Here is a 12,154-nt window from a genome sequence, read left to right on the forward strand (position 1 = left end):
ACAAAAAATTATCTGGCATAAAATGTCCAATAGTGGTAAGATTAATAAATCCTGGTCTAATTCTAGACTTATTTGTACACTAAACCCTAGCTTAGAGTGTCATAACTCACTGATAAGTTCTAAAATAAGACCTCTCCATCATGACATTATCACTTAAGATTCTTATCCATAAAGACTGCAACCTGTGCTTGTATAAGACTTTATTTGATTATAGTCTCCTAATACAACTCTTAACTTTCTATGTTTATATGTTGGCTCATCCAGGTTATATGCTTCTTTGGATAATAGCCCCATCTCCACACTCTGTAGCCTTGTTCTAAAAGTTTAATCTATAGAAGTAATGATAATAAAAGAGCATTGAATTCAGGCCAAATCTTTCAGAATGTTCCCACTCTTTGTGTAAGGTTTCATAAAAAGAATAGGTACTGACCTAATTGAAACATTCAACCTACCACAAGTCAGGTAAATACGATCTCCTTGGCTGCTTGGTGATTTTTATTCTGGCTTTTAATTTTTTCCACTGAGAATTTCTCTCCTGCTTATATATGATGGCTTTTTCCACTAATACCCACACACCATCTATACTACTTCTTTCTTAATCTCACATTTTATTTTTCAGTGTCTCTCTTCCCCAAAAAACTTTTTGCTAAATAAAAACAGAGGCCATTTCTACTTTCTTCATTACTATATTTCCACCACCTTAGCACAGTAACTGGCACTGACTAGGTAATTCTTTGTTGGTGCAAATGAAATTTTAAATTCATTTTTAAAATAATGAATTCCAGAAAAACTGCAGAAAAGGGAAATTTAGCTTTGGAAAATACAGCTTTCCTTTCTAACATAGGCTATTTGATGCCCAGGCTCATAAGGTCTGTTTTACAACGTACCTGAGGGTACCACTCACACAGAGTGATTTCCTTTGTCCCCTTCTTTCCTGGAGTTCTAAGATGTGTAAGCCCTGGGGGAAATTGCTCATGAATGGACATCAGACCTTTTTTGTAATTTTCACCTGGTGCCTATCACCAGTTTATCTATGCATCTATAATGTAACAATTGTACCAGAAGTGATGACAGTCCTTTTCAATCAGTGAAAAGAAACCAAAAACATATTCTAGTCTTGTGTATTCAAAATGATGTCTTTTTAGTTGTATCCCTTAAAGAAATTACTATACGACATAAAGTTAAAAACTTCAGTAAGTAAAGAATTTATAATTTCGATAGCACTTCCTCTAGTCTTCCTCTTATAAAGGATTGGTTTAAGAAAGATTGTTTATTTAAAACCGTATTTATTACTGATAGTATTTATATCATTCCTGTAATCAAAGGGAACAGGCTTTGCGGAGTACATTAGGGGGAAAATTTACGGAATTCAAGCATGTTGTCACTGTGTTGGATTCACTGGCTTTTCGTCTGAACCTGCCCTCTCCTAATGGCAGTTATTGTCCTTGGCTTATGATATCTCATCCCTGTCCTCACTTCCTCTATCTCTTCCTCCTCCTTTTCCTGTTCTCTCTCTCTAACATGAAGAGCCTATAATTAAGAAAACCAAAATGAAACTACAAAGCTAGTCAAAGCAGTTTCACTTTAATACAACTGGAAAACGGGAAACATTAAAACTGTCATTTTAAAAAAGTACCCATTACAACAGGTCTGAAATTCACTGCTTTATTATCCACTCACAAAGTTGTTGATATGAGTCTTTTCTCCCACTGTAGGCTAGTAAAAACCCTTCCTGATTCCCATGCCTTATCAGCCAACTCCCATAATTTTCCAGCATAGTGACAAGCTTCCTTTTCTTGACTCACGTTAAGAAGCATCTAATTTTGGTTTAATTTCCCATAGAGTTATAACCCTAGTCTGTTTCCTGGTTGATCTGAGCAGTGTAAGTTGATGGTATAGTTTTTTGTGTTCTAGAAACCATATTGTCTTGTCTCACATTCCAGTTCTGTCAAAATTCTTTTCTGTATGCTTCCTTGTCAGTGAAAGGACAAGGTAGGGTGGTGAATGCATGCAAAACACAGAACATACTTTGCAACATGGTAAGCATTTAGAGTTTAGTTTTTTTAATTATTAAGAGTTGACCCATGGCCTTATTTAGGAAGAAACCCATGTTACTTCTACCATACCAACAATTAGGCAATGCTTTTTGAAAGATTACATTGTGCCAGACCCTGTATTAGGAAGAACATGCCTAAAAACAGAAACTAATGCTGCATTTGCTGCATTAGTTTCTTAATGAACTACTTGGTCTATAGATGGTAGTGATGGCAAAGGGACAGTTATTTATCTAGACAGAACTTTCTCCTTTTTTCTACAAGTGCAAGAAAAAATGTTTACCTTTTGCTTTTATCTTTTGCTTTCTTTGAGAGGTCAGAAGCACATTTGTAGTCAAAGATCATGATTAACCTTACTGATGGGTTAATTTTACCAGAGATCATTAAAAATGTGTATTTATCTGTTATGAAAAATAATATTTAGTATCTTTCTAAAATTCTCATTCCTCAGAAATCATAAATTTGGACCTTGAAATGGCTCAGGTGCTTTTTCCCCCACTCTGGTTTTGGTTTGGTAGTTTGAGAGTCTGTATGTGTTTGCCCTTGGCTTTAATAAGATGTGTAAATATGAATTATAATCAAAAAGCTATATGTGAATTTACCAATGAATATATGTAGCAATGAATATGTAAGTCTCTATCACCAGTTATTTCTCTAGCTGGATTTTATCTCTGGTTTGCCATTGAAAGAATTTAGAAAGGAGTCATACTTTGAAAAGTTTCTACTCAGAAGAGATTAAGAACACCTTTCTAAGAAAAAATGTGAAGTTCTAGTATAATTGATACTTGAGAAGGAAAAAAGGACTTAAAAAAGGATTCAGTGAATTAACTAAAAATAAAGGACCCTTCTTTGTTCTGATTTATTGCTTCACATCCAAAACCAAGAGATTTTTGATTTGTATATTCTGATAGGTACTCTCTCTTCTAGGGAAGGGGAGGAGTTATGGACAGACTCTGAGCTCAGCCATGGGGATATGAAAGTGGAAAAGTGCAGTGTTCTCGCACAAAGACTAAAGTCTCTGAAACAGCTTTGGGTAACTACAGATCAGCATTAGTTCATCATAGTATCTTTGCTTTCTGTTTTGAGTTTCTTTGTGGTTCACAAATGTTCTCTCTTGCTCCACCCTTTATCTAATCAGTCACAATAAAATGTAACTATCAGCCAGAGAAAATGAATTTATAGCCAAGGAAAGGTGTGTATTTGATGCAGTAGCAACCAACAGCCTACATTTTTATGTATTAAGTCTGCCACCCAGTCTTCAAATTTCTTTTGATTTTAGAATTGACTCATCATCCTCCTTCCATAAAGCAAATCATTGTTCAGTCAGTAAGAATATATTATTTTTAGTAAGGCATTAATCTTTCCATAATCTTTAGGATCATAAAAATCATGCTACCAAAGTTATTGATGACATGGTCACATCTTGAGCTACTTATATGAACCAGAGCAATCATATTTAATGAATTTACAATTTGGTGGGTAAACATGGACACTCTTCTATCATTCACTGTCAAATTTATCACTTCACTGTCAAATTTAGCATTCAGAAAGGTACATAGCTGGTTATGCCATAAAACTGCCAACTCTTTTTACCTTGCATCAGAAATCATTCCCATTTCTTGTTTTGTCATATCTTTCCCATTTCTACTAATACTGTTCACCCTATATTAGTAGCCATGGTAAGTACTAGAGTACCTAGGTTACAATTAGTATTTGTAAATCTTTGAAATACTCCATAATTGAAAAGGTCCTTCAACAATATACCACAACCTGTGACAAGATATCTACATAGCAAGTAAAACTGGTTTGCTACCTTCATTTGGGGGAGAATCATAGATCCTGAATTCCTAGCCCATGTAACATGTGAAACAATTTTAAAGAATGTAGAGTAGTTGGCCAGGAACTGGGTATCATGGTTTTATATACTGCCTTGCCTTGAGCAACTCTAGGGACAAGACCCTAAATATAAATCTCAGAGTGCTTCAGTTGTATCATCTGTAGAATTGTGATACTACTACCTATTCCTAGCAATGGGAAAGTGCTTTGGACTACTAAGAAAAACAGTGCTTCATAACTCTGAGTATTATTTTCACTATTTTTATCATCATCTTTAAATATGGTACTTATTGACTGTGATACTGAGTTTCATCAGAGAAACTTAAAAGAAAATTTATAAAGAAAAACATTTTCATATAGCATATGTCTAGGGAAATTCTTTAATGCCAACAAACAAAATAAGTAACTAGCAACTTGCTTAAATGTTCAAGCAAATTGGTAGATGATCCACTCCACTTCACCATCCCGCTCACTACATACAAATTTATATACTGGTTCTCAGAGCAACAGGCTAAAATAGCCATTCTCTTAACATTTAAACTCACCCCTTAGTATTGTGTGTTTAAATGTCTTGATCAGCTTGATCAACTTTCCAAAGAAAGTAAGAAAATGAGATTAATTTCAGCTTTAAGAAGACAACTCTACCTGATCACAGTATTTTTCCAAATTATTGCTGTACTAGTCAAGCTTCTGAAAAACAGAACCAATGGGATGTATATACACACAGATTTTTATTTTAACAAACTGGCTGACTTGATTATGGAAGTTTGGTGAGTTCAAAATCTACTGGGGGGTAGCTGGAAGACTAAAGACTCAGGGAAGAGTCTCTAGGGAATAGTTACAGTTCTTTCCAAAGGCAGTCAGCTGGTATAGTTCCTTACTGTTTGTGGGAGGTCAGTTTTTGTTTTAAAGACTTTCAATGGACTGTATGAGACACACCCACATAATGAAAGGTAATCAGTTTTATTCAAAGTTCACCAATTTGAAGTGCTAATCTCATCCTCATAGAAACATCTGGAATGTTCAACCAAATATCTAGGTACCCTGGCCATGGAAAGTTGATACATAAAATTTACTATCATAGCTGCTTTGATTTATTCAGACTCTGGTAAATGATTTAATGGCATTAAACAAGTCCTAACCATTCTAATTCCAAACAGCCCCTAAAGAGATAAATTATGATATAGAGGAAACCCACAGGAGTAAGGATAGAGATAAGTCAGTTAGCTTCTCCAAACCTCCGTTTCTTCATCTGTAATATGAAAGATTTCTTCACAATATGAAAGCATTCCTTAAAGTATAAATTTATCCTTTCAAATTATTTTTAATGTATGTGATCTGTACTCTGGACATGTGTGCAATCTGCTTTCCAAAACCTGATTAAATATTTGGTTTATTACACTTAACTGTCCGTTTTAGTTCAATATTTGCACTTTCAAGAACAATAATTCCTAAATTGCATTGTTTAAACATACTTTTGGTCACATTGGGTTTAATATGTAAGTATTATCATTTACAAAAATGATCAAGTACCAAAGTTTGCAAATGATTTTTTTCCATAAAATTAGAGTTGATGCAATATTATCCCTGGCATACTATTGTTAGTAACTTATATTTATGTATGCTTGTTACTTTTTTTTAAAGATTTATTTATGCATACAGAGCTGGGGTACAGGCCAGAGGTGCAGGAATAGTGAGAGGATTCACCCGAGACAGAGTGGGGAACAGAACAGGACGACTGATGAAGTACACTGCTGGGGGGAGCAGGGGCGGGTTAGGAGAAGTCTGCCGAGCCCTGTGGATCATCTCTGGGGCGGGTGGGGATTGAATTCATGCTTTTAGCTCCTGTGCTTTAACCCACTGAGCCACCAGGGAGGGCCCACCTTGTTACTTTTAGAAGAAAGGAAAACTAAGAATGGCACATAACTTGAAGATTATATTATCTGAGTTGCTACTGGTAATCTTGATCGCTTTTCATTGTTTCTGGCAAATGAATATTTCCTACTCTTCAACTTTAGTTTTCCTTAATTAAATTGTGAAATACAGTGGACTGAAAGTATCAGTTGTCCTGCTCTACTAAAGGCTCAAATATGCCGCTAGCCTAAAACAAACAAACAAACAAAATTATCCTGAAATAGCCTCCAAAATGCCCCCCCTTTCTATTGTACAGATGTAAATGTTCTTCATGTTGATGAAGTCCAGTGAGATCACCTCAGCCATTTTACTTGCTACCCATTTAACAAAATTAAAAACTAAACTAAACATTATGTTTGCCTTGAAAAGAAATGCGAAAGGAAAATATACTAGTAGGAAGGATCTTGGCTTTTTCATTCTGTTGGCCTAGAACATACACTGTAAATAAAAGGATCTATTGTTGAGATTTCCTGTTATAATCCTGGTTTATGCCTGCTGTCCCAATATAATTATGCATAGCACTCTCTTTTGCCCTAAGTATATATCAATATAACCCAACTTCTAGTACTATAGACAGAATATATTATTCAATACTTAGTACATGAATGAATGATAATAATAAAGAGAGAGAGAGAGAGACTGGCCTCTTAAGTAGAGTTTAAGAATTCAGTCCTATGAGCACTGTAGTGGGTTGAATGGTGGGACCCCAAAAGATAGGTCTGTGTCGTAATTACCTATGTGACAAAAGGTATAATAACATTAAGGATCTTAAGAGCAGGAGTTTTTCCTTAATTATTTTCGTAACCTAATAAGAGAAAAAGAGGATGTTTTCTCATAGTATACAGGTAGAGCAGAAAGAGGTGTAGCAACAAGCCAAGAAATGCTAATAATTACCAGAAGTTAGAAGAGGTAAGAGATGGATTCTCCTTTAAAGCCACTGTAGAGAATATGGTCCTGCCAAAGCCTTAACTTTGGGCTTCTGATTTCTAGAAATGTGAGAAAATTTGTTATGGCTACCACAGGAAGCTAATATAAGCACCTTACACATTGTAGGCCAAAGACTTCTTAAAAAAGAATATTCCTTTTATGGCTACTCATGTTGCTGTATGAGCTTGTATACTTGGGAAAGTATGCAGTTCTGCTGTTGAATTACATTGAAAAAGCACTTTTCAGTTTTCTTATTTGTAAAATGGGGAGAAAATGACACTTCCTACTCACCCCAAATGATTTATACTGAGATTTAATTGATAGAATGTATATCTTATTCCAATATTTTTTTGATGCCTTTTATATGCTGGGAACTCACTGAGCACTGTATCTGAGGGATGTAACAGTTAAGATGACAAACAGGGCTTTGCTATCATTGAGCTTATAGCCTAATACAGTAAGCAGACAATACATGGGAGAATGCAAACAATCATTTTAAATAGCGACAAGGACTATAAAAAAAAGTCAAGTAATGTAATAGGTGTTATATTGAGTTGCTCAGAGAAGACTTTTCTAAAGAGGCGATAATATAAGCTATGTAAAAAGCAGGAATAAGAGTTTTGTGAGTGACAGAACTTGAAAAAGAAGTAGCCATACTCTTTACATATTTACTCAAATATAGAAGTCTTTGTAAGAACCTGATATATTTGAAGAATAGAAAAAAAGGACAGTGTGACTGAAGTAGAAAGGTCTAGGAGAAACATGATAAATGAAGTCAAAGTGATATCCAGGGCCAGGACATAGAAAGCCATGTAATCTACATGAAAAATTAGGATCTTCTTATACATATAATGCAGATCCATGATTGCAGGGCTTTAAAGCATGGAGTAGCATTTTCTGCTTTATATTTTTAAAGTTTGACTGACTTCTGAATAAGTTTTTATTGAAGAAAAAAAAGAAATGCAGTTGAGAGATCAGTTAGGAGGTTATACAATACTTCAGGCTAGAGAGAATGATGATTAAAGTGATAGGAAGATAAAGCAAAAGAAGTGGACTGATATATAGATATATTTTAGAGATAGAACTTCTGATCAAGTTGATATGAGAGATGAGACAGATGACATTAATATTTTTTTGGCCTTAGCAATGGCAGATGGCGAACAATAGGAAAAAAGAGCTTTCTGAATACATTAACTTTTAAATGTTTATGAAATATCCAAGGAAAATTTCCAGTAGGCTTTTTAATAAATATCAATAGTTGAATGGGGGGAAGAGATGAATTAGATGAATTTGGAAACCATAGTCATCATCATCATCATCATATAAATGGTATCTAAAGTCATAGGATGTATGAATTACTTAGGGAGAGAGTATTTGAGGGAAAAGAAGGCAGCTGAGAATAAATCTTTAGGCCCCTCAATATTCACAGGTCAAGCAAAGAAGGAGAAAGCAGCAAAGATAGATGAATTGGTGAAGGAGCCAATGAGGTAGGAGGAAATCCTGGAAAGTGTAAAGTGATGGAAGCCAAGAGAAAAGTGAATGAATAAATGTCAACAAGATAATATGCATAAATATTTTCTCAGCTCCTGTGGTGTAAAAGAACTCTACTCTAAATGTAAGAGAGTGTTTCCGATCTCAAAGACCTTATGGTTTTAAAAGGAAGATAAAAATAAACCCCATTAAAAATAATAAGAGTACATAGCCTTGTAACTGAACTTCTAAGCTCCAAGTTAACCTTTCAATCCATTCTATACAAGCCCCAGGTTAATCTCCCAAAAATAGCACTCTGATTAATTAAAACTGATCAGTTTTAAGCTAAAGTTCTTCAGAATTATGATCAGTTGGAAAACTTTCTTTGCCAGTATTATCAGTATGATATCTGGAACCTTATAGCATTTCTTCTTGGTGGTTCAGTTTAGCACTGATTCTACCCTCCCCCTGCTCTTGTGTTGGAACTGGTTTGTTTCTTTTCCTGCTCTAGATTGTGAGGCCCTTGAAAACAGATTAAACCCAAGTTCCTTCCTAGCCATTAGTATATCATTAATTCAACTTGCTTTATATATATTTTTTCTGCCAAGTGGACAAAGACCATCAAATTTTAGTCAAAATATAAAACACTGCTTGTTACAAATGGAGCAAAATTATAGTATCTTAGATTATTAATTACTACGAATAGAGGGAAAATGTACCTAGGAATAGGGAAGCAATCTATTCCCAGATTACAAAGGGGCTTTTATGCCAAACTAAGGAGTTTGTTATTCTCAAAAATCTACTGAGGTTTTTGAGCACACACTACACCTGTGTGCTTCAGGAATGAATCAGTTGAGGGAATATATGAGAATGCTCAAAATTGCAAGCAATGAAGCATTAGTGGGAGTGAATTTTTTTGAGACAGCAATACCAGCCTAACTGCCTCTAGCAATGGAGATTGGGTGTCTGGGAATGGTGAGAAACAAGACCAAAAAAGAGGGAGGGTAGGGCCAGACTATGAAGGGCCTGAAAGCCAGACTAAAAGATGTGCATTAGGCTCAAATGTTTCTCTATATAGGGAAATAGCCTTTCCTAGAATTGTTTCCTTTTCTGAAGGTTTCTTCAGCTATAATTTTTAAAAATGTTCTGATCTGCTACTGTCGTTCTCAAGCTTTGACAGTAACTGGAATCACTTGGAAGCTTTTAAAGCTGTTGATATCTGATCCCACTCTTAAGAGTTCATATTTAGTTGGTTTTAGGTGCAATCTGGACATTGAAAGGTTTAAAAGGCCCCCAAGTACTTCTACTATGCAGCCCAAGATGAGATCAACTGATGTAGAAAATAGTGAAGCATCAAGATTTTTTATCATGGTAATGATGGTGAGGAGTGTTTTAAGGGAGGCTAGTATGATTCTACATTGAAGGGAAAGGCTATAGGAGATCATCTGTAAATTTTTCCATAATTCAGGAGAAGTTTTAAGGGAAAAAGCCACGGCATCACAAGTTCGAACTCCAGCCAGGGAGCTGACCCATGTGGCATGGCATAGGTCTCCTGTCGCACCTGCTGTTCCCTTGAACAGTGTATTTCAGTACATCTGCCTGTTCTGCTCCCCACTCTGGCTCTGAATCCCACACCTCTGGCCTGTACCCTAGTTCTTAATGCATAAACAAACAAATCTTAAAAAAGAAGTACATACAGGAAGACAATGAGATAACATCAGTACTTACTAGTGATTTAACAGTAACCTAATCAAATGGAAAGAGAAAATGTAGAGTCAGGCTTCTAGTATAGAATAGTGGAATACTTAGCAAAACTAGTTGTGAAATGGTTACTATTGATAATATTGTGATATTATTGATAATATGGTAACTGATAATTACTATGACAGTACTGTGTCATAGTAATTATCAGTTACATACTGATAATTTGAGCACACACTACACCTGTATGCTTTACACACATTATATACATTAATATTATATACATTATATACATAATGTATGCTTTACATACATTATATGATTTGATCTTGTATAAGTATTTTAAAAATTCAGAAAATAAGAAAAGGGCAGTTAAATAACTTGTCCAAAGTTACACAGTGGTAGAGAAGCTATTTAAACTAATTGGTTTGAATTCTTTTCCTTACAGTAGGAGACGATTAAAATATATACTGAAGCTTAGTTTGTTGAATTTAAACAGATAACTCAAAAAAAGCTAAGAGGTTATTGAGGTCAGCAAGAAAATAATTGAAACAAGTCAAAAATTTCACTATTGTGAAATAAAAACATAAAAAAATAAAAACTGTAATAGTCACTACACAACTAGGTTTCTTTGTTGCAATTTCAGGCCCAACATCATCACATTTTAAGGTTGTTCATTAAAAAAATGGCTATCTGGATTTGTATGTAAAATCTAGAATTTTAATTTCAGCTAATCCAAATGTCTAAAATTACTTTTTGGCAGAAATTAAATATAAATATGGCTACAAGCTTGCATCTTTGGTCAATAGGCTTATGGAAATTCAGATTTGGAGTTTGAGATCTGGGCCAGAGATGTATCATTAAGGAATCATTAAGCACAAAGAAAATTCTTAAGCACAGAAGTTATATGTATTAGAATAATAACCAACATTTAACATAACTGATTGAAGTAATGCAAAAATGTATGAGTTATCAAGTCAGTCAAGCTTAAGAAATTTTCATAGAAAATTAACATAAAATGGAAGTGTTAAAACTAGCAGATTGAAGTGGATGTATTTAAAATTCAATTTCCTATAAACTAAAAGCTAAATCCCAGACAATGTCTTGAATTTTCATACATTTATGATATGACAGAAACATTTCAAAATTGTGAATGCCTATCTCTTCTACCAGTTGAAAGGCAATTGAGGGGCCTCTCTGGTGGCCTAGGGTTTGAGGTTGAGTCTCAAAGTGCTGTCACTTCTATAGCCAGTTCCATCCCCAGTAAGGGAGCTGACCCACATAGCGCAGCAGACCTTACCTGTCTCACGCGCTGCTCCCCTGAGCAGTATATTTCAGTACATCTGCCTTTTCTGCTCCCTACTTTGTCTCTGGTCAATCTTCCTACCCCCCGCACATCTGGCCTTCACCCCAGCTCTTCTAATAGGTAAATATATTTTTTTAAAAAGAAAGGCAATTGGGGACCCTCCCTGATGGCACATTTGGTTAAAGTATAGCACCACGAAGCTAGCCGCAGCCGCTTCAGAATAAGTTGGATCACTGGCCAGGGAGGTGACCCAGATGGTGCAGTAGACCTTGCCTGGCTTACCCACTGCTCCCCTGAGCAGTGTATTTGTTAATCTGCCTGTTCTGTGCCCCACTCTGTCTCTGGTGGGCCTTTTACCCCCACTCCCTAGCCTGTACCCCAGCTCTGTATGCATAAGTAAATAAATCTTTAAAAAAATAAAGAGAAAGGCAATTAAAAGATTTTCACTTTTTGTACCTCGGGTTACTTTCTCCCAGACCAATTTTTCACACATCCAACTGCAAAGCCCATCTCAGAAGGATTCACAATTAGCAAAGATTAAATAAAATATTGAGTAAAACTTTCCTTTATATTTAATCATTGTTTCAAGTTCCACAGTTACAGGGCTATCCAAATTTTAGGACTCAGTTAATACTCTCTTCAAAATCTACACTGGAATGGTGTTTTTGAGCTAGTTTTTTAGAGATTAATGTATTCATTATCAATAGTGAAGAACATAATCGTTATGTAAAATAACACATATGTGAAAGTATTTTTGCAAACCCTAAGTCCTACAGAATTTATAAAGAAATTATGGTAGTATTAATTTAAGCTTGTGGATCCTAAAATACAAAGTGAAACCTCTTATATCTGAAACACAGTTTGTACCTTTCCCAACAATAGTTTCCTTTTTTAAGAAACATGTAACTCCAGGAGGAAGAATAAGCTTTCCCAGTTAATAAAATTC

This window comes from Condylura cristata, unplaced genomic scaffold (assembly GCF_000260355.1).
Source record: "Condylura cristata isolate star-nosed mole 26May11 unplaced genomic scaffold, ConCri1.0 scaffold00015, whole genome shotgun sequence".
NCBI lineage: Eukaryota > Metazoa > Chordata > Mammalia > Eulipotyphla > Talpidae > Condylura > Condylura cristata.